This window comes from Chrysemys picta, chromosome 1 (assembly GCF_011386835.1).
Source record: "Chrysemys picta bellii isolate R12L10 chromosome 1, ASM1138683v2, whole genome shotgun sequence".
In the NCBI taxonomy this organism is placed as follows: domain Eukaryota; kingdom Metazoa; phylum Chordata; order Testudines; family Emydidae; genus Chrysemys; species Chrysemys picta.
The window spans coordinates 221,831,265-221,852,246 of record NC_088791.1 but is presented as its reverse complement, the minus strand read 5'-3'; the positions used below and the strand labels follow the sequence as shown (position 1 = coordinate 221,852,246).

General features: G+C 42.2%; 1 protein-coding gene across 8 annotated transcripts in view; it reads left to right on the top strand.

Annotated features, from left to right (window-relative positions):
• The window catches only part of FRMPD4 (FERM and PDZ domain containing 4), a 504,114-nt gene that overhangs the window by 299,867 nt on the left and 183,265 nt on the right, over positions 1 to 20,982 (top strand). The window contains exon 1 of one of the 8 annotated variants that reach the window (XM_065580660.1): positions 14,812 to 14,932. The exons of 6 other annotated variants lie outside the window; for them this stretch is intronic. The gene's annotated coding sequence lies outside the window, so the exon portion shown is untranslated. Of the gene's footprint in view, positions 1 to 14,811; positions 14,933 to 20,982 lie in introns of those variants that run through there. One more of the 8 variants, XM_065580662.1, reaches the window with a different exon arrangement.

Here is a 20,982-nt window from a genome sequence, read left to right as displayed (position 1 = left end):
CACTGACTGGCATTGGGGTGGAGTTTGATTTATGTTGTACTTTAAATATGATTTTCAAAAGGAAGAAAAGGGATTTTTTTATCTCTTAGGATTTGTATATATTTACAAGAAATGAAGACTTTCCAAAGTACTTATCAATCAAGCCACAACACATATATGTGAGGCTTTTTTTATGACTTCAAATGTGTGGCTTTTTTGAAAATAATCTACTGATGCGGCTACGTGAGACACAAGTTGTTGTCACTGTAACTGGACTTTGGATATCGATCTGGCAAGATTAGAAAAAATCTAACATCAAAAGACAAACCTACAAGTGTAAATGTGTGATATGATGTAAGTAGTATCAAGTGTTTTGTGCCTTAAAGGGAAGTCCCACACACAAACAAAGGTACAAAAGTAGAAACGCGCTCCAAGCCATGGTAAATGTTTGATGAAAATGTAGATTTAAAAAACTAAGGTAAGCCCCCTAATAGGGATGGAAAACTTTGTGCTTAAGGTATTTATATCTAAATAGAAATGACATTGTAATCAGTATTGGCTTGGGTTATATGTTTCATTCGTCCATACATAAAATTAAAAGGTTGCAGTGCAAAGCTCTGAGCCATATTTCACTCAAAGATGTGTGTGAAGCTAGACTGGTTTACTGGCCTCCTTCCAAAAAAATGTCTTTCTACTGTGTCTGTTTTATTAGTTAGACCAATGGGTATTGTCTTCCAGTAGAATAGAAGAGTATTTCATTTTCTTTACCTTACAAGTAAAAGAATAAGTAATAGGATTAAGTACATATCAGCCTTAATTGCATGAATATAATGAGGAGAGACATTGAACAATTTCAGAGAACGTGAGGAATTTTTTTTCTAAAGTTGAGTAAATTCATTTTGGTTAGGGAAGCCATAAACTAGAGCTGTCTTTCTTTCGTCAGTTGAATGACAGGCCCTTTTCCTTGGGTTGAGGTTGCCTTCCCAAAGTACAGTGATGAAGAGAAACTTTCCGTGAAGGTCACCCTCTTCTGTTTCAGAAGCTGATGCATCTTTCAAAGTAGACTAGTAATTGCTTTCGCTAAGCTGAAACAGGCAAAAAGTCAAGATAAATGGGCTATTTCAATGAAACTTGGACATAGAGAAAGGAAATAGCATTTTGAAAGTGTTTTAGAATACTTACCCTCAATTGGCTTATCAAATCAAATTCTATGTGGTGAATGGAATGAATGATTTAAGGAGGAAAACGGTTTAAGAAAATTTCTCCAATACAGTTGTTCATATGTAATCATCTAGTATGTCTATGTTACAGTTGTGTTCTTGTCCATTGAAAAGCAAACGGTAACGAAAACATGTGTAGTGTGAGAACATGCTTTTTCCACTGGCTGGTTTATTAGCCTTCAGCAGTTAGTCTCTTAAAATCAGAGCTAAGGATTAAAGAGTTGTGATAAGAATATTGAATGACAGGATAGTTTATATTAACCACATAGCCAGAGTTTAGCTGAGGATGAACTTTATCAAGGGCTCGGTCCTGTCAATGCTTGATATACAGAGCTCTCTTGAAGTCCATGATATATTTAAGCCTGGAGTGATTTAAATGTTTGCCCCGCAATTTTGGGGATGAAGACATTTTAACATGGATGGACTAATGGAATTTATGTAGCTCCGTATGCTGCAATGTGAGAAATTAGCAGCCATAGCAGTTAGCTGTGTCCTCCTTTTGTAGTATTGAAAATCCTGCTCAAAGAACAGCTGTCAGATTCTACATACACCTGCACAAACAAGCACAGGCTCTGCACTTCATGCACCTTTGTACTAAGGCCTTTCACGAAATATAATCTGCAAGCCTCACGTTGTCTTTGCTATAATTTAATCAGAATTTAAAACCAATCTCTCCAAATTTCTAATTGTTTGTACGTGCACACTCACGTGCACAAAATAACTGTAGGAAATATTTGTATTTTTGTAACACCTTCTCCCCCCCCCCACCTTAGTTTGTCTGAGGCGATTTTTTTTTTGACTGACCAAAACTCTTTAGAAAAGTGTTGGTGGGTGGGGGAAGTTCAGTTTTAAACTGTGTGAAATTTAAAAAGGAAAGGGACGGTACCCTCTGCATGGGTCCCCACAAGCCCCCCACCCTTTCATAGGGAAAATTCATGATCATTGTAATCAGGATAGCAGCTACCCAATGATAGCTGTCTGTAAACATGGACACTGGCTGCTGCTGCTGTCATCAAAGAGGGAAGAGAACGGGATCGATGGGGGTGCATGGAGCTTTACTCAGGAGAGGCAGGTGAGGACCTGGTTGGTCAGGGGACCAAGGAGCAACTCCGGCAGCTGTGCTGGTAGGCAGCAAATTCTCTCCTTTTTCTATTCCAGAGCTGACCTGGCTAATCCATTCTAGCTTCCCAATGGCCCTTCAACTGGCTGTAGGGAGGAGTTCTGAATTCTTTCACCCTCCCCAGTCATTTGCTTCACCAAGCTCATTTGGGTTTGAAAGTCCTGTGATAGTATAATGCTTATTATTTCTACAGTTGTCCAATGAGTCCTCCAGCAAAAAACAGGGAGGTCATATTTTTAATGCAGTAAGCAAGCGCACGTATTTTGGGGGGATGGGGTGAACTTTGAGGCAATGTTTATTCATTCATTAAAGGAACAAATGGCACAAACAATTTATCGTTAATAGCCTGATTGGGATTATAAAGGACTTTTTATCTTTATATGCTGTGTACAAGTCTATTTGAGCACTGGTCAACTACAGCAATGGTTCTCAACCAGGAGTCTGGGGCCTCCTGAGGGGCCACGAGCAGATTTCATGGAGGTCCGCCAAGCAGTGCCAGCATTAGACTCGCTGGGGCCCAGGTCAGAAAGCTGAAGCCCCACCATATGAGGCTGAAGCCTGAGGCCTTGAGCCCCACCACCAGGGGCTGAAGCCAAAGCCTGAGCAGCTTAGCTTAACGGGGGCCACTGTGGCGTGGGCCCCAGGCAGTTGCCCTGCTTGGTACCGCCTGACTCAGGCCCTGGCTTTTATATGCATAAAACCAGTTGTGCCACAGGTGGGCTGTGGAGTTTTTATAACATGTTGGGGGGGGGCCTCAGAAAGAAAAAGGTTGAGAACCCCTGAACTACCCTTGAACTTCACAGATGGAGTTAAGAAGGGAACTTCCTTATCTTAATTCTGAATCTAGCAGGAAAGACCATGCATTTATTGAACATTACCTTGAATATCCCAAATGAATTGTTTTATATGCTGACACTTCTTAAAAAAAAAAAAAGCTGGTACTTCAGAAACCACCAGTGAATTGGTTAATGGCGATTTGAAAATAGGACAGGTGAGTGAGTCCCACAATCTGGAGCAGGTAAAGAATGCTGAAGGTATCGACAAAGAAAATTCTAAACATGAATGTATTGTTGCACGCAGCATACTAGTGAAGTAAAATAAAAGCGCAGACAAACGGGAAATAGAAGCATTCAAAGGGAAGTTTCAGGAAACGCCTGAAATATATTTAATACTGAGAAATAAACAAGTGAAATGGGGGGACTGGAAGGGGGGAAGTGTCTTATTCCTGATAAATAGGGCCCTACCAAATTCACAGCCATGAAAAATGCATCACGAACCATGAAATCTGGTCTACCCTGTGAAATTTGGTCTTTTGTGTGCTTTTACCCTATACCAATCAAATTTCACAGGGGAGACCCGCATTTCTCAAACTGGGCGTCCTGACCCAAAAGGGAGTTGTGGGGGGAGGGGGGGAGTGTCACAAGGTTATTTTAGGAGGATTGTGGTATTTCCACCCTTCAGAGCTGGGAAGCCAGAGAGCGGCGGCTATCGGGTGGTTGCTCTGCTCTGAAGGCAGCGCCCTGCCAGCAGTAGCACAGAAGTAAGGGTGGCAATACCATACCATGCCAACCTTACTTCTGTGCTGCTGCCTTCAGAGCTGGGTGGCTGGAGAGTGGCAGCTGCTGACTGAGGACCCAGCTCTGCAGGCAGCAGCGCAGAAGTAAGAGTACCATACCGTGTCATCCTTACTTCTGTGCTGCTGCTGGCAGTGGCTCTGCCTTTAGAGCTGGGCTCCTGGCCAGCAGCCGCCGCTCTCCAGCTACCCAGCTCTGAAGGCACCACCACCACCTGCAGCAGCACAGAAGTAAGGGTAGCAGTACCGCAACCTCCCATCCCCACAATAATCTTGTGACCCCCCCCCCCACAACTCCTTTTTTCAGGACCCCTGCAATTACAAATAAAAAATAAATAATTAAACAAAAACAATAACAACAACAACAAAACCAGCAGTTTCCTAGAAACTAGAGAGACCGCACAATGTTGAAGAGAAACTAACATGATGCCCATTTTTAAAAGAGATCAAAGGAAGGGTGAGGTAATTAGAGATGTGAGAGTTTGAGCTCTACCTGAAAATATTCTGGAGTCATTGATCCAGGGCAGAATAAGAGAAGACTGAGAGAATGTAATAGATCTTGCTGGCCCTTCAAAGAGAAACCCTAGGCATAACTGTTACTGTCTCTGCTCAGGACTAGGGTATTCTGGAGGGGTTGTGCTTTTGGCCAGGAGTACAGAAACTAGGCTGAAAGCAAAGCGTTATGAGAGAGAAGATTTAAGAAGCATCTTTTTTCATTGTGGGGAGAGTTAGGGCGAGGCTTGTTCATTCTGTGTGAGAACAAAATTCAGAGTAAGGTATGCAAATGTTCAGAGCTTGTGACCATTCATGGCATAATCCATTTTGTCATTTTTCAAACCTATCCTCATTTTCTTTTCCTACATATAGCGTGTGTGTGTGTATGTCTACAGTGCAATTGGGAGGTGTGATTACCCAGGTCCTGCTCATTCTGTTGCTGCTTCATTTCCATTGTTACTCGAGCTATGTTATTGGACCAACTTCTGTTGATCTGAGACACAAACTTGAAGAGTTCTGTGTAGTTCTAAAATTTGTGTCTCTCACCAACAGAAGTTGGTCCAATAAAAAATATTACCTCACCCAACTTGTCTCTCTTCTGTCACACCTCCTGACTGCAGTGTAGACACGTTCCCTAAGTATATGTGTGTGTGTGTGTGTATATATATATATATATATATATACACCCCAAATAGTCATAAGGTCCACCACATTGATCAGAATAGGGAGCTGTGAGTTTTATTAGATATTATCTAGACGTATAAAACAATCAGTTCAGTCTCTAACTGAAAATTGGGTAAAGCGATCATATGTCATGAGGTTTTTTAGCACAATTCAGTTTTTCTGTTGTTGTATTGGTGTCTCAAAAACTTTTCAGGATACCTGAAATGTCCTGTTTGTTATTTCATCAATCAAAACATTTTTAATACCTAATATAAACCTAGTTTAAGACATAACAAGTAGTTTTTGATTTGCGTGTACATGAAACAAGTGTTCATCTGCTGAACAAGATTTGGATTGAAAAATTAAGTTAAATAGACTGTGACCTTTTGAAAAGCTGCTATTTCATAAGTGAAAACTTCATTTCTGATTTTCCTTTTTTTCCGTTTTTTTTTCTTTTTTCATACCTTTCTCTCCCTTTCTCCCCTCAGCCTTCTCTACACGCCCCCACCCCCAACCATTCAGTGCCAAAATGGTAAAAGGAGAGAAAAAAAGGAGAAAAGGTGTAGAATTTTCTAAATCAGTTCTTTTTGAAAATTCCAAACCAAAAATATTTTTGCAACCATTTTGTTTGTTTTTCACCCAGCTCTAGTGTAGACACCATCGAGGCTGCTCTTTTTTCCCTCTGAGCACGTGCTAGAGGTTTCAGTGTGGCATGACAAACTCAGAACACTTAAGTTACTGGAAAAAATCCTCCACTCTGAGATACACACACATTTCACTGTTAAATCAGAAGCTGGCAGCAGTGATGCCAGCACACTTAAAAAAAGGTGTTCTAACTTTTGACTATTTCATAATCTTAAATATGTCACCACAAAAGTGCCCCAGGTTTTTATTTTTTATTTTGACAATAAGGTCACTTTAACATTGGGCTGTAGTACAGACCACAAATTAGGTGAGATAATGATGATACTGCAAACCTGGATTATTGTGTACAACATTGCATCAGAGCTATGAAGATTTACAGAAGAAAAAGTAGAGAAGAAAGGGAAATGCTAGAGGCTAACAAGGCTTCTAATGAGTAGTTATGAAAATGAAGTTCAGAATAATTAGAAAAGCGTACAGTTAAAGTGATATTCTCAGGATACATCATGTTTTTCAATTCCTTATTAATAGCACCGTAGATTATTAGAACCTATTTTTAAAAAAATTTCACTGCCTAATATGCCAGTAAGTCTGTCTGCCATGGTACAGCCAGTTGATGAGAAATATCGCATTGATGCGATTTTTAACAAATAGATTTTATTTTCTGGAGAACATTTTTTGAGAGAGAGAGAGAGAGAGAAAATACACATCATGGGAGTAAGTTATGAGTTGTTAAAGTGTAATCATTCTTGTTCATAAGGTAAATAGACGTAATGGTTTCAAGAGCTTGAATTGGAGATGTTTACCCGGGCACTGGAACTAATGAGGTCCAAACAGCCTTATGACTGTCTGCAAATATTGACAGTCTGAACAATAATTTACAGATTCTCAGCCATCACCTGCCAAGTGACTGCTGGCATGAACTAAAAGGTACCTAGTGCATAGCCTCCATTTGAAAGAGAACTGTATCAACATGAATTATATTTTAGTTTGTACTAGCATGGTCTACACAGCGCACTCAGAGCACAACGTATAGGAGTGCTTTATAAATCACACCTCTTTAGAGTGCACTGCAGTACTGTGTAGACAAGCCCTAAGTCTCTCTGTGCCTCAGTTCCCCATCAGTCAAATGGAAATAAAAATATTTCCCTACCTCATGGGAAGATGTGTATATGAAGATAAATACATTAAAGATTATAAAGGGCTATAACAACTTCATGTACAGAAGTTCTTAAACTAGAATAGAAAGTAAGGAGGCAAAGAACAGTGAAGTGAAAATAGAGTGAGGGGTTGTATTGGGTAGATAATGGTAAATTTTGCTATAGCAAGTCTTAGTTGAAGATTGAAAAGATTAGAAACATTTCAGTGTAGTAAACATCACACTTGGAAATTAATCCTGCTCTCCCTGGATTTCTTCTATTGGAACTGGGGACCATCTCATTCCAGTTCACTGTAATACTGTTAGTAGTAAGCACCAACAGTGTGAAGTATAGTGTATAAAATGGTTTAAATTGAATAATTTGGCTTTTTTTTTAACCAGCCGTAACATGTGGTGGATATGCTACAGCAGGGGTCGGCACCACCATGTTGCGCGACGGACACTTAACAAAATTACCGTACTTAGTGACGGACATGGGTGATGGTGGGGAGGGAGGTGGGTTATGTCATTCAGTCATTCAATTTTTTGAAGAATTACCATGGACCTCCAAATTTTTACCACGGACACGTTGCTGACCCCTGTGCTAGAGCTGCATTCATCCCTTATTGGCACAGTGAGCCTTCCTGCAGCAATGTGGCCCATTCTGGTGCAGAGTATATGCATCCTGGGGGAGGGCAGGTCACGTTTCCACGGTTGGTGCTCTTCCTTGCTGATTCTATTAGTGTGGGGCACTTGCATTTTCTGCTGCAAACCCATAGGCAGTGATTGCAGAGAGAACGTGTTGAATCAGTGCGACCTCTGCCCACATCTCTTTCCCCAGCTACCCTTAACCCACTCTTAGGGGGGTTGTTATCCTTCTGTGGGCACCACAGTGGAGGAGTTTGCAATGGCCGCCTTGCATACTTCTCTCCAAAGGAGGTTTGCATTGCCAGGGGTCCTATACTCTAGTTTATTCAGCAACAACAAGCATAAATCATGGGTGATTTTTTTTTGAAAACAGTCTTACAGGCACAGGCAGTTCATCCAACCAGACACTTAACCTTTGATAGATCCTGTACCTTAAGAGCTCTGAATGTATGTAATAACAGATGTTTATTTTGCCAATACTTTCTCTTCTACAAGTTGCTAAAGCACCAGCCACATTTAGAGCACTGTATTGATAATGTATTGAATTAGAGGAAAATTAGACTACTTCTTTGAGTGCTAGTCCCTATGTGTATTCCACACGTGGGTAGGGTGACCAGACAGCGAGTGTGAAAAATCGGGATGGGGGTGATGGGGTAATTGGCACCTATATAAGACAAAGCTCCAAATACCAGGACTGTCCCTATAAAATCGGGACATCTGGTCACCCTACACGTGGGTATGCACGAGCGCCATGCACCTGAGTCTGGAGATTCTTAACCAGCAATGTCTGTTGGCTTGCACATGCACAGTTGCTCTCTGCGTGCTCCAGACTGAGGGCATACGTGACAGTGTGGGACAACACCTCTCCAGTTCCTTCTTACCGCTGCATGGCCTGAATCAGAATCCACTGTATCCACAGATTTCTCCAGCTTCTTATAGCCTGTGAACAGATATTGTAAATTGTTTTTATATTAGCATGATTTGAGTTTTATATGCTATGGTTAGTATAGCTTTGTTTCTCCCCCTTGTTGGGCACTTCATCCCCACAGTCTGAGATTATGCCCAGAGTCCCCGATTTCAAGAACTGTTTCTCTTGGCCTCTTTTCTTCTCTGAAAGATGACCACCAATGCTGCCTCTACTCTTTGGGTGAGATGCACATCTCTGCAAAGTGCAGCATCTGCTGCTTGTTTCCCCTACAAACACATGAAGCTTGTGAGCTTCAGCTGAGGAAACATTTTATGCAGAAGTCCATGAGACCTCACTGATCCGGGCCAAGGAGACTCTCCCCTGTACATTGGCCCCAACCAACAATCAGCACGCCTCCAAGCATGATCTTGGGAGTGGTGCCAGTCAGAGGTTGTCTGGCATACCCCAGCCTCCTACACCCCCACACCTTAAAGAGCTGAGAGGCCAAAGGAGCAGAGCTTCTTTTCCCCCACCCAGCACCCAATTTGCTGATGGTGCAGGCAGCCATGGAAAGAGCAAGATCACAACATCCTAAGATCACCCCAGCTTTACAAGGACTCAAAGAGGTTGGACCTTTTGGGAAGAAAGGTATTCTCCTCTACAAGCCTGCAATTCTGTATTGCCAACACTCAGGCTTTGTTGGCAAAACACGATTTTAACAACTACTCTAGACTAGCAGATTTTAAGGACAATTTTCCCCTTGAGGACAGAGCCCAATTTCAATCCTTCATTGAGGAAGGCAGACTAGTGGCAAAAACATCCCTACAAGCTGCAGTGGGTGCAGCAGACACGGCATGCAGAGGGCTAGCTGCTGGTGTAGTTATGAAGCATTGGCTTCACTTTCTGAGGTTCCCCGGGAAGGTGCAGAATGCCATAGAGGACTTACCATTTAACGAGTCAGACTTATTCAGCAAGAAAACTGTGTCTCCACACTCCTACATTGACCCCATGCTCTCTGAGAATTTAAACCCTGGCCCCAAAGAGAAAAACACCACAGGCAGGTATATAGGCCAAGACTGCCCCCTCCACAAATGTTCTACCACCATTGTCCAGCCAAGCCTCTGGGCAAGCAACAGAGAGTTCAAAGACCTTGATTTTCAGCCCTCTCTACTACTCTGACCTCTATCCATTCCCACCCACCCTCTAAGGGCTTCTCTCGACACCTCAGTTGAGAACTGCCTATCTTTATTGATACCAGCCACATCTATCCCTTCCCCTCCAATCTTTGGAAGATCTCTCTCACTTTGTTACCCACAACTGGGACTCTATCATGGCAGACAAGTGAGTTCTAGAAATCATCCACCATGGTTACTCTGTTGAATATCTCTCCCTTTGGGGGCCGCTCTCATGAGCATATTCTTTGCTAAAAGACAGATTATCTTCTCCAATGAGGGGCAATAGAATGAGAGCCACCTCAGTAGCAAAGGAAGGGGTTCTATTCTCCGTACTTCTTCGTTCCCAAGAAAGACAGAGAGCGGATACCCATTCTGGACCTTCGACAACTGAACATCTTCATTCAGAAGTCAAAATTTAGGAGGGTAATACTAGCATAAATAATCTACCTACCTACAGGAGGGAATGAGGTTCGTGGCTCTCAACATGAAGGATGCCTATTTTCATGTAGATATACAGTTTCTTTGGTTCCTGGTAGTTCAGAAACACTAAGAGTTCAGTGTGTTTCTCTTTGGACTAGCAATAGCACCCAGGGTTTTCACAAAGGTTTTCTCTGTGGTGGCAACCCAAATGAGATGTCACAGCTACCCACTCTTCTCATACTTGGATGACTGGCTCCTGACAAGTCACTCTAACCACGAGGTCAGATTGGTGACTTTGTTCCTGCTCCATCTTCTAGCAGCACTTGCTGGCTGCGTGAACAAAGAAAAATCCATTTTGACTCTCATAAGGATGATAAACTTTATCAGAGTGACACTGGACTCAATTTCAGCAAGAGCTTTCCTCCCAGTAGAAGGATTTCAATCAATGAGCAATCTGATATCCCGTTATTCGCAAACCAAACACTACGTCAGAGTGTGCCTTTCTCTACTAGGTCACATGGCCTCATGTACTTATGTGACACCATTTGCCAGACTTCATTTACACTGCCAACAGACCTCGCTCTGGTCCATCTACTCACCAGACAAGGACCACATGAACACCAGAGTGACTGTTCCCACCAGCGTCATCACCTCTCTTACCTAATGGTCAAACCCAGAATGAGTTGCAAGTGGGAGTCCCCTTCAACACTCCCACCACCAGTGACACCATCGTAACAGATGCATCCCTTCTAGGATGGGGTAATCACCTGAACAGCCGTACCCTACAGGGAGTCCAGACTGCACATCTACTTCCTGTGGTATGGTACATCTACTTCCTGGAACTGAAAACAGTCCAACTGACCTGCAGGGCCTTCCTCCCTCTCATACATTGACTCCTTATCCACATAATGTCAGACATCACCACCATGGTCTTTTATATAAATAAGCAGGATGGAGCAAGGTCTCTCCCCGTCTGCCTGAAAGCAGTCAGGTTTTAGAATTGGTACATCAGAAACCACATCTCTGTCCAAGCCACATACCTACCAGGTGCTCAGACTTCTGTAGCAGACAGCCTAAGCGGGCACTTCTCTGCAGATCACAAGTGGTAAATACATAACTCTGTCCTGAGTGATGTATTCACTAAATGGTGAACACCACAATAGGATCTTTCCAGGTCCCGAACAAATAAGAAACCTCCAGAGCAACTGTGGGTCACGACAAAAGCAAAGATGCTTTCTTGTTACCATGGACAGACCAACTCAGATATGCTTTTCCTCCCATCCCCCTGCTTCTACAGGTCTTGTGAAAGATCCATTATGACAGGGCTAGAGTCATTCTCATAGCACCCAACTGACAGTTTTGGTTCCCAGAACATCTAAGAATGTCAGCCTGTCCTCTCCTCAGGATACATCTTTTCCTGGATTTTCAAACTCAGGAAGATGGCAAAATCAGACACCCCAATCCAAACCCATTTAGCCTCATAGCCTGAATTTTGGATGGGCATTCGATCTAGAATGCTCACGTTCGGAAATCATCCAAGCCATTCTTACTCAGAGTAGGAAAGATTCAACTAGGACCTGCTAACTATCTAAATGGAGACATTTCTCTACCTAATCAAAGCACGATCAGTCTTCCTCAGACTCTGCAGATATTCCAATCATTTTAGGTTATCTCCTGTCACTGAAGAACTCAGGTCTTTCCCTTTGCTCATTGCAAGTCCACCAAGCAGTGATTAATGCCTTCTTTCCTCCAGTAGATGGGCATTCCATTTTTACTCTCACAACAACAGTTAAATTCCTGAAGGGCCTAGTCAGGACCTTTCTGCCAGTGTTTAAGCCTACACCCCAATGGGACCACAGTTTTGTCAGTACTCATCAGACCAACATTTGAACCTTTGGCCACATGCCCCACCTTTCCAGGAAGGTTGTATTTTAAGTTGCTATTAATTCGGCCACAAGAGTGAACAAGATGGCAACTCTCATGTCAATCCACCATATGGTATTTTTCACAAGGAGAAGGTCTCCCTTCACCTTCATCCATGTCAACCAACTTATCCACTTACCTGTTTTCTTCCTGAAACCTCATGCTTCCATTGAAGAGAAAAGACTTCATTCCCTGGATGCCAGACATCAGAGGTGAAAGTAAGCCGGTACACCCTGGTATGGCATACCGGCAAGAGCCGGTGTGCCGTACCGGGGCGGCCCGGCTTCCCCAGGTGGCAATTTAAAGGGCCTGGGGCTCCCAGCAGTGGCTGGAGGCCCTTTAAATAGCTGCCGGAGCCCTGCTGCTGGAGCTGTGGGGTAGCAGTGGCAGCTGGGGCTCCAGCAGCGGTTTAAAGGGCCTGGGGCGGTAGCGGGGGCCGAGCCCTGGGCCCTTTAAATAGCCGCCGGAGCCCCAGCTGCTGCTGCTACCCCAGCGGGGGAGAGGGAGGGAGGGCACTTAGCGGTACAGGGTGAGCTGGGGCTGGCTCTGACCCCCCCATCCCTTCCCCTTCCGCCCGAGGCCCCGCCCCTTCCAGGGGCCAGAGCCGGCCCCAACCCAGCCCCATACTGGTAAGTCCCTATTTCTATTTTCACCCCTGCCAGATATGCCCTGGCATTCTACCTACAAAGGATCAAACCAATCAAAAAATCACCAATTCTATTTCTTGCTATAGAACAAGGGTCACAAGGACAAGCAGTATTTTCTCAGACAATCTCTAAATGGATTTCTGGTTGCATCATCACATGCTACCAATTAGCACATGTCCCTTGCCCAGATGGGGTAAGGGCATGCTCCATGAGAGAGTGCAAGCTGCTTCGGCAGCATCTCTACTGAAACCGGACATACACAGAGCAGCTACCTGGTATTCCTGTCATACGTTCACAAAACGTTATGTGCTAGTTGAGGCCTTTGCTGCAAATACAGCTGTGGGGACTGCAGTTTTTCAAGCCGACATCCTTGCACCCTCCTCTGGTCTGAATACTGCTTATCAGTTACCCATGTGTGGAATACACAGAGAGATCAGCACTCCAAGAAGAAATGGAGGCTACTTACTTGTAACTGGAAATTCTTCTGGATATGTGGTACCTAGCTGTATTCCACTATCGACCGCTCTGCTTTAGATCCTGTTGAAGTCACGGTAAGAAGAGGAACTGGAGAGGTGTTGGCTCACGCTGCCTCTTATGCTCTTGGTCTGGAATATAAGGAGAGGGTGCGTTTGCGGGCCATTGGACACTACTTGTTAAGAATCTCTGGACTTGGGCACATGGCACGGACATGTACCCACATGTGGAACACAGATAGGGAGCAAGCTTCTTGAGGAACTTCCATTTACAAGTAAGTAACCTCCGTTCCTTCTTTGAGAGTTACAGATACATTTTTACATCACATTTTCTGTTTAGTTTTAATCTTAAAATCAATGGAAAAGAAATGCATCTACAAGTGAGATCAAAGTGTAGGCCATGAAACAGTAAAGCAAGAATTCTAAGCAGCATCTTTGTTTTCCAAACAGTCTTCCACTGTATGCAAGTGAAATAAAGCTAGCTGTGTCACATACCTTTGTAGCAGTAGGAACTTTTTAGTTTCGCAGTGTAGTGCAGAAAAAGATCTGTGCAGTATGAAAATATCTGTTAAAACATGAGGCATTAAAAAGTGCACCATTTGTAACCGGCTGGGTTTGTCTTTAACATTGAGCTGAGCATCTTGAATTTAGTCATGGTCTTTGCCGTTCAATGTATATAAAAGAAACTGTGTGTTCAGGTTAAAACCCATCTATTTGAGAGAACTGGTATTAAAAATGGCATTCCAGTTAAATGCCAAACCTGGCTCTCATGCAGTGTTGTTGCCAGACCTGAAGAAGAGCTTTGTGTAAGCTCGAAAGCTTGTCTGTCTCATCAGCAGAATTTGGTCCAATAAAAGATTCTACATCATCACCTGTCTCTGTAATACTGACACTAAAGGAAAATCAAAGAAAATGATGCAATCATGTGAATGCATTTAAAAATACACCTCTTTATTTCTCCTTAGCATAGCTTTCATTTCAGTTTTAAAAGCCTTTTATTTGTGGTCCCATGCATAACTATTTTGACCTCTCTGCTGGCATAAATGACTGAGCAATTGAAAATCAAAGCAACGTGGTGGGATTGGTAGATATGAATGGTAGATAGGAGCCAGGAGATTGCTGTGATATAATGCAGCATATTAAAGGACATGATGGATGAAGAAAATGATTAGGAATGAAATCTGCTTATTCTCCAATGGAATAAGAATGACATATTGTTCATTTTCTTATTCCATTTTTGACAGTTACTCTAACTTTTGTCTCTCTGTATCCAAGGGTTGACAGGGTGCGGGAGGAAAACTAAAATTAGAGCACATATTGCTAATGCATTGTAATTGCTTTAATCTCTGAATGCTGGACCATCAGGACTTAGATAATGTACTGCTAGATTACTGATTACACTTGATGGGAGTGCTGAAGCACAAACCTAAATTTCCTAAACCTCTGGCATTTATTGCACAAATATATACTGTAACCCATTTTCCAAGGCATGTAATGAAATATTATTTTGTGAATACTGTCAGTCCAGGTAAATGTAACTCTACTGGTTGTTTAGCAAAGAAAACATGGTGAACAAATCAACATTCTTTATTAAATTGTGCACTGATTGATACACCGACTAGAAGTGGAAATGCTCACAGGTTTTGTATTTGTTTATTGCCACAAGCTGGCTGGCCCTTTAAGGCAAGCAAGGCTCAGCCTTGCCTGTGACCTAGCAGCTAGTTTCCAGCTGATAGTGATAGGACAATTTAAGGCTAATTAGTGACTCCAGCTGTGAAAGGGTGAGGACAAGACTATACAGAGTGGAGAGATCGGAGGGGGAGGAGAAATAAAAAGATACTGTGGAGAAAGCAACTCTTCTGCGGGTAGGAGAACCAGCAGAGTTCCTGTGGGGGAAGCCCTCAGGTAGGTCAGTAAAAGCACTTCATTGAAGCCCATAAGAAGTGGAAGACTTATTAGGTCAGCTGGGGAGGGAGAAGTCCCAGGCCTAAGTACCAAAGGGTGGCTGTGTTAAGCACAGGCTGTAGGGAAGCAGCTAAGGGGACTTATAGATAGGAAGTGGCCCAGGGACACAGCAGCACGTCTGAAGGAACAGACAAAGCTATTTAATGCAGGATCCCTGGGCTGGATCCCAGAGTCGAGGGTAGGCCTTGGTTCCCTTACCAGTCCCTAAGGATGGGGTATGCAATAGTATATGCAGATTAAGGCTCCTGGGAGGGAGGACCTGAGGGAGGGCCAGTAAGAACACTTGGGTGGTGCCCAAGAGGCGTGGAAGAATTATTATTTGGACATATACCTGTGAGTTCTAGTTGGACCTTTTGTTATCCCAGAAGGGGACTGGACTTTATGTGACTTGGCAAATGGGCCAAGCCATGGAAGATTCAGTGAGAGGCAGACAGCCAGTAGCAAGCACCAGAGACAAGGTCCTCTTGCAGCATTGCACCCTGACACAAGGGGGCACTATGGGTGGTGAGTACATCACCATACACCTACCTGAAAATGATGCAGTGAGTCCTTGTCTGGCTACAGAAAGAAAGAAGGTGAAGCCTCTTTAGGGAGCAGCACTCAAAATAATTGTGAAGAGGGGGAAAAGGGAACTCATCTGGACAGAGTCCAGGGGGAAGGGACATGGCAGGAGCAGATTTGGGGAAACAGTAGCCCAACATGTGTCTGGAGAGAAGGTTGGGTCTTTATACCCGTGCACCTTGGTAAGAACTCTCTCTGTCTTGGGCCAACAGCTCTGACCTATGGGATCAGTATAAGGCCAGGTTTGTATGTTCAGTCGTGGGCCTTTCACTAGTCACCTTGTTCCTTTGGGGCTGAGAAGGAATATTTCCTGCTCTGCTGCACTGGCCAGGTGGGGAGGGGGGAAGGCAGGAGGAATTGCCTTCTCCACAGCTGGTCAGGGATAGGGGTAGGTCAGATATGTTGCAACTTAACAGACAACGGGTTTGGCAGGTGTCCTGTGCAGGTAAACAGGATTTGGAAGGGGTCTTGTGGAGAGGCATCCCCTAAGGAAATTGGGGACAGTGGGGTTGGGTTGACTAATGTTTGATACAGTGGGGAGACAACCACTCTGCTTTCCCCCCAGTACCTCCATCCCCAAACCTTATATGAGGGGAGAGTGGCAGGGTCCCAGTAAAGGTTCAGACTGGGAAGCGGGAGGGCTGATGGTAGCCCTCCCAAATAACTGTAAATGATGAAAGAAATAATGCTGACCTGGATGGGATGGTTTATTGCCTGCTATTCTCAAGTACATTAAGTGAATAAAGTTACAACCTAATTCAACCACATCCATCGTATCCAGTCTTTCTGCATGGCTGGGACAATTATATGAATCACAGATCTATCTGACATAGACTAAAATATGTCACTGTCTCCAGTGTTTTGATACTAGTTACAATTTGTTTTCTGATATGAGCCTATACTTAAGTAAATATTAGCAACTTCATATAAAAGGGAAAATATTATTTGAATTTGATCTTTTTCTAAATCCTATAATTCCATACTACTGCTGGTTCCCTCTCCCTCCTCACCCCCCACACACCTGGCACACTGTAATTTTAAAAGCTGCCTTTTCTATTTATTATCCAAAACAGGATACTGTTTAAGGTCTGAGATACACCAACTCTGGCTAATCAAAAAAAAAAAAAAGTGAGAAATATTATGATTTGTAACGTAATATCTAAAAGCCTGCAGCGGCCTTTTTTTTTAAATTCTGAGTTGACAATCTTTGGAAACAGTGGGCTAATTTAGTGTTCTGGTCCTTTAATAACATTATCATCAAATCATATCCTTTGGAAGCAGGATTAGAACCTATCTGACAGCATATATTTTGACTGCCAAGAAAAGGAGAGGTCATGTAATGAAGGCACCAGTGTGTGCTTTAAAAAAGCTATTAATTCTGTGTTCTGCTGATTTTTTTACAGACTGTATAATTTGAAGTAAAAAAATGGATAATTGTTCATTACTACAGAGTACTGTAAGGTTAAAATGGGAAATGAAGCATTTTACACCGTAGACCCACACAATAATCCAGTGTTACCTCAAGTGTTTTATTGCTCCGCCTCTCAGACTTAATGGAGCAAGTTGCCCATTTATCAATCATTATATCCGCAGTTATTTTTTCAAAGGAAGCCTAGACACCATTGGCATAACTTTAATTTTAGATGTTTATCTTATATGTATGTTTTTGAATGCAATATGTGAGTGATGTTATGGCATAACTTAGCACTGTGCTATTTTAGAGTTAATTTTGCACAGTCAGGCTACATTATGAACTTTAAAAAAATCACATTTTGATCTGCAAGTATTTGCCTATTAGTGTTATTCATTTTAAGATCACTAAAACTGAAAGAGAGAAAAATGGTTTCTTTATTTTTTCAGTTTCTTTACCTTATTTGTTTTTTATAGCATTTTGTGTAAATGCGCAAACAATTTCACTGTTTCCCCTCTATAGGCAGTAAATCACCATCACCTTTTGTTTGTGTCTGTCTCTCACACATCTTAAACAGCCAGAAGATGTGATTGTAACACCACAAAAATTGTGAGGGGAATTCAGTTGAAAGTATAGTTCCTGAAACTACTTTTAACTTTTTTTTCTTTTTTTTTAATTGACTCACTTTAATTTTTGTTCATTTCCAGGATAATATTTTAGCTGGCAATTATTTCCATCTCTCTCTCTCCCCTCTCCCCCCCAGGTTTTCTTCTTTTGTATCTTTCTTGAAAACTCTGACCTTCTTTGGAGCTTCAGGTTTCCAGTGCCAAATACCAGAACAGCTATCGATGGTGATTTATTCCACTGATATTTCAGAGTGGTTTCATGCTTACAGAGAGAATTTTCCTTCTGAAAAACCACCCTTGAGCTAGTGGTTAGGTCAATTGGCATAGAGAAGAGTGAAAGGTCTGTAACATGAATGGACCTTTTGTCTACTATATGTATTTGGGGTCTAGGATACACTGAATTAGTTCCCAAGCTAGGCTCTGTTAGGAATTCTGCCTTTAGTTGCACATTCTGTTTTATTTATTTATTTTTATTTTTAAAAGAAGAAAACCAAACAAAGCTGCTGTTTGAATGAATTCTTCTGATTAAAAAAAGTTGTTCTCTATGCTGTTTTTGCAAACCTTCTTTTAGACTTCCTTTCTTCTGGCTGACATCATCATCTTGGTTGACTTTGCATGACTCTTCCTCCTTAGGTTCAAATTCCTGTGTCAGCCACTTTGTTTCTTTGAAAAAATGCCAACTTTGAAGTGTCCTTATCTTGTTTTATACAATCCATCTACATTCTTTGATGCCTTTATAAACATATTTAAAACAGTAATATAAATCACTGAAGTCATCTTCTCCAGCAGCCTTAATGTGATTCAACATCAGTAGGATAAAACAGCTATATAAATCTTCAGCCTCTGTATCAGTACCTGTTTATTGTGCTTTCTTAATCATATATGATTTACATGCTGTCATTGCTTCTGTTTCATTCTGAACAATGTCTACATAACTTCTAATCAAGCATTTAACAAGCCTTAGGAGTCGTGACCCCTGGGTTCTTATGATGCTTTTTGGTTGGCTATCCTCCAAAGGCTTTCACTTCATGTTAGCTTTTTAACACGTAAGTCAAATATTTCATCAGGTCCTTGAATATGCTCTAGATTCTTTCAGTACCTTTGATTATCTAAGTACCAAATGTTCATTAAGGAACATTTCATATTTAAAATTAAAAATACAAACATTTTCATTGCCCTGCACCGTGTGTAGTTATTTATACCTGAGCAAAGTTAGTGCTTTGGTAGTGTTTACACTCAATTTGCACTGGTGTGTAGACTACACAGGGTTTAGGGCAACAGAGAATCAGGCCTGTTTTCCTGGCACTATGTGCTTATGGTTTCTGAAACACAGAATTTCTTCAAACTGATGTTTGTTTTCTTAAGGATGCCTGTGTCCAGAGTGCTTTAAATAGGTTAAACTATATGGAGATTTGAGGTTTTCTACTTCTTTCTAGGACAGTATGATTCTCCATGAAAAGGGATTGTCATTCATGTAATAGCTCAGTAGGTTAAAATACAATATTCAACTCTCATTCCCTATTATGATGTAAACCAGACCACAGGTAAAGAGAAGCGTCTCTTTCACCAAAGCAACAAGAGTTTCTGGTAACCAGGTCAGCTGGTTCTCAATGTGAAAACAAGTTTTCTATTGTGACGCTTCCTGGGAACATCCCTTGGCATGAGGAAGCTTTGTCTGTGCCTGCCAGTGGTCAGCTCCCCAAGTCCATCTGCCATGGGCAACACAAACACTCCCCTCTAGACCAGTGGTCTCCAAAGTGGGGTGCACACATCCCAGGGGGTGCGCAAGAGGATCCTTCGGGGTGCGTGGCAGGAGGAGCGCCGCCGGAGCAGCGCCGCTTTTTTTTTCCTTCGGCAGTTCGGCCGGGAGTCTGAGTGGCTTTTTTCTTTTTTTGCTTCGACAGTTTGGCTGGGAGCCGGGGGTGCATGCTAAAAATTTTTTTACTGATGGGGTGCGTGATCAAAAAAGTTTGGAGACCACTGCTCTAGAACTATGCTGGTCCTGCTCGCGCGCGCACACGCTCTCTCTCTCTCTCTCTCTCTCTCCAGGTTAGTGATGATAAGCACACTGCAATCTCCAAGCATATCCCTGGAGTGTCCAGCTCCTGTTGCATGAGACAGTCACAGTATTCAGATTCACTGCTTCCAAAGAAGCAGTACACCTCAGCTTACCGGCTATACCTCAGATCATCACTCCACTTAACACACAGCTCTTAAGTATGTTTATGGGGAAAGCAAGTAAAAGTTTATTTGACAAAGTAGAGAGATTCTCAAGAGATAGCAAAATGTCTCATAACATTTTCTGAGTTGGTTCATTTAATGTATGGTATAGGAAAGGAAACTGGGAGAAACTCTTCTTAATATTTCTTTTTATTTTATTGCTCCCCGTAACTTTCATATCTGTCCTCATCTCCCCTTATTCCCCTTTTCTCTCCCCTTGATTCTGTGATTTCTTCTGCTTCTGTCTACACTATTCCGTTTATTTGCTTAGCCCACTCCTGACTAGAGCCTTCTCTCATTCTGTCGTGGACATGCACAACAGCCTTCAAGTTAATATGCAGCAAGCCCCTCCTGCTTCTCCCTCATAAATAAACACTTACTCCATACTGTATACCAGCTGCAAACACTGCATCACACTGCTTGGTGTGTGTTGTACTCAGCTCTCACCTCCAATGTTTGCTCTGACTGCTATATAAATAATAATCTTATTACACATAAAAATATATTTCCCGTGCACTTTTCAAAATGGAGTGCGCTGATCCAGATTTTAATGAATATGTAAAGTGTACCTAGAATCACACAGATGGCAAGTTTTCATGCTACATAAAATATGTAGTGTGTAACAAACTAGTTAATATATTGTATCATTTATTTAAAATACGATGAAAATTTGCAGTGTTAAATTCCAAATGATCTAATCTGTACTGCCATAAACCGTGATTATTAGGAGCAGTACATGAACTCTACAACATCTGCAGATGTTTTTTCTTTGTTTTTTAAGGGAAGAGTGGCTATAGCTTTCCTTTTGTACATTTGGATCTTGACAAAGCACAAGTTAAGTGTGAATGAGACTTTTCAGTAGATGATTGGGCTTTACATTGGAAAAATTGGGAGGGAGAAAACGATTTAGCTGCATGAATGGGACAAGACCTTTTAACATAAGAGCAACAAAAAAGATTTGCGTTTTCTAATTTTGTATAATGCAATAGTCTTCCCTAATACCAATTACTGTTCTGTCAGGCATAGGATTTAAATGTTGATGCTTCTCATTTTATGGAAAGTATGAGCGCAGCTTATATGATACTAAGCATGAATTTTGTTTATCACCCATACAAAGGTGTTAGCCATGACGTAAGAACTTTACAAGTGCACAAATTTGCTAAGAAATGAGGCATT